Raw genomic sequence first — 3,031 nt, forward strand, 5'->3', positions numbered from 1 at the left:
CTTGAGATATTGTACTATCATTGCTAAAGCTAAAGCTATGGGTAATTAAACAACTATTATCGTCTTTAAATTACTATTAGTATCAATAAAGCTATTGGTATCCTCGCTTTGATGAAGGTCTTATCACGAACACTTTCAAAAATACAATTAAATCAGATCTGTTTTTGTTTTTGTTTTTGTTTTTTTGCTTGCTCTCATCACCACTAAGGGTATTGATAGTGAATGAATTAAGATATTTTTTTCTACATACTCCGAACCCGGAATTAGAAATATAAAGGTAAATGAATAAACAAATACATGAATAAACAGAGTGACAAATATAAACATCAATATGAACCCCAAAACCAACAAAAGATCTATCACTACTTAAAAAAAACAAAAACGAAAAAAAACACCATACGTTTCGGTTCAAAAGTTCACCATTTTGGATGTGAACCTAACAAGCTAACCACAACCGCACAGAAACCTCCTTCCAAGCCATATTTAGTGGTCGTCTATAGTATTGTCTAATATTATCAAATTCGGTTGACACGAGTCAGATAGAAGTGTTTTTTTTTTTTTTTTTTTTTTTTCTTTTTTACATCGACAAATTTCAGGTCTTTCCCTTTTTTTTCTTTTTTCAAATCTGTTTGTTGAATCTCGACACCTTATGTGAATATATGTCATATGATATAGATCGAATTACATCCATATATTTTCATGGTCAGCTTGTGCCGAAGACTAGATGGGTTTATTCATTATATATTATGTAACTTTTTTTTACAGTGAACAGATGCGTATGTAAAAAAACTAGGTGTACAAAATTATTTAATCTGGTTTTGGGTATATATGTTTAGAAATTTATGGGAGCTTCACAAAAGCAACACAAGTATCTGGAAAATAACATGTGATCAATTTTTTTTTTTTTTCTCTCTCTCTCTCTCCCTCTCTCTTTCTCTCTTTCTCTATTTATTTATGTATCTGTCTCTCTCTTCGTCTCTCTCTCTTTCTTTCTCTCTCTCTCCTTCGCTCTCTCTCTCTCTCTATCTCTCTCTCTCTCTCTCTCCCTCTCTCTCTCTCTCCCTCCCTCCTTCCCTCCACAACCCCAACCCCTTCCTCTCCACGCCCCTACCCCTCCAAAAAACAACAACAAAACTATATACAAAAACACACACACAAACACAAACACACACACACAAACCAACATACCCGAAAGCCTTCTGACTTGACTAGACTAGGCCTATCAAGCTAGCGAGCGCGCGCATCCCCCCCTATCCCCCTCCCTCCCCTTCCCCCCTTCCCCCTTCCCCCTCCCTTCCCCCTCCCTCCCCCCTTCCCCCCTTCCCCCCCCCTCCAGGAAGGAAATTGATAGCCACGCCGACCGCAGCGACGGCGAACAGTTTCTCGCGGATGCCGACATTAAACTCAGGAGTTGTAGGCACTCCGCTCTGACATCGGGAGGGTGATAAGAGCGGCAGCTTCCCAGGGAGAGAGAGAGAGAGAGAGAGAGAGGGGGGGGGGAGGGAGAGGGAGAGGGAGAGAGAGAGAGAGAGAGAGAGAGAGGGGGGGGAGGGAGAGGGAGAGAGAGAGGGGAGGGGGAGGGAGAGGGAGAGAGAGAGGGGAGGGGGAGGGAGAGAGAGAGAGAGAGAGAGAGAGAGAGACAGGGGGGGAGGGAGAGGGAGAGAGAGAGAGATGCGTGGTGGTGGTGGTGGTGGGGATGGGGATGGGGATGGGGGAAAGGGGGTGTGGGGTGGGGGGTGGAAAGGTAGTGGGGGTGGGGTGTGTGTGGGGGATTGGAAAGGGGGGAAAGAGGGATGGGGGTGTGGGGTAGGGGAGTGGAAGCGGGGGGAAGGGGGATGGGGAAAGGGGGGAAAGGGGATGAGGTGGGGGAGTGGAAAGGGGGGAAAGGTGTGGGGTTAGGGGGGATGGTATAGGGTGCGAGATAGGGAGGAAGGGGAAGACAATGTATACAGAGTGAGGTGGGAAAAGGGGTGGGGAGTGGTAGGGAAAAGAAAGGGAGATGTAGGTGGTGATGATGAGGGTAAGGGAGGCTGAGGTAGGGGAAATGGGGAGGTGGGGGAAGATGGGGGAGGGGAATGATGGTGAAGTTGGTGAGGAAGTTGTTGGGGATGGGAAGGGGAGGGAGATGTACGAGATGGTGAAGAGAGGTAGGGGTAGATGGGGAGATGTGATGGGATGTCGGGAAGGAAGGGAAGATGGGGAGGGAATGTACGAGGTGTTGGGGAGGGGATAGAGAGAGGGAGGGGGGGGAGAGGTTAGGGGAAGACTGAGAAAGTAGGAGTAGTGGGTAGGGGATAAAGGAGGTAAGTGGGGAGATGGGGATTTGGGGAAAAAATATGGGGAAAGTTTAATCGATTAGAGAGGGGGTGGGGGTGGGGGTGGGGGTGTTGGTGGGTGTGTGGGTGGGGGTGGGAGTGGGGGGGAGGAAAGGTGGGAAGAGGTGAGAAAGTAGGGAGGTGGGGGAATGGGCAGAGGGGAAAATAGGGAGATGGGGAGAATAGGGGGAATGAAAGGTTTAGGGGAACGGGAAAGGGTGGGGGTGGGGGAGCAGGGTAAAGGAAAGAGGAGTAGGATATGGAATAAGGTAGAGGAAGAAAATTAAAGCAAAACGAAGAATAAGATAAAAATTAATAAAAAAAAACAAGTAGAAAAGACAAATAGAATAAAAAAGACGGAGACGAAGAGGAAGAAGAACAAGAAGAAAATGAAACCGAAGAAAAACACGAAAACGTAGAAACGGAAAATGAAGAAGAAAAAGAAAAGAAGACGAATAATGAGAAAAAACAGAATACCTAGACGAAGAAAAAGACAAAAAAAGACGAAGATAGAGAAGAAGAAAATGAAGACTTAGAAGAAGAAGACTAAAAAAGACGAAGAATGAGAAGAAGAAACATACCAAAAACACATCTTAAAAAAAAGACAAAAAAAAAACAAGACATCTGTCATGTACATATGTCAATTTTCACGCTCAAAATTTCGCCATTTTTCTCTTTCTCTCATCTTTAATGATTAATATGAACCTCTTAAATGT

This window comes from Penaeus japonicus, unplaced genomic scaffold (assembly GCF_977035675.1).
Source record: "Penaeus japonicus unplaced genomic scaffold, GWHDUDI00000001_assembly GWHDUDI00000016, whole genome shotgun sequence".
In the NCBI taxonomy this organism is placed as follows: domain Eukaryota; kingdom Metazoa; phylum Arthropoda; class Malacostraca; order Decapoda; family Penaeidae; genus Penaeus; species Penaeus japonicus.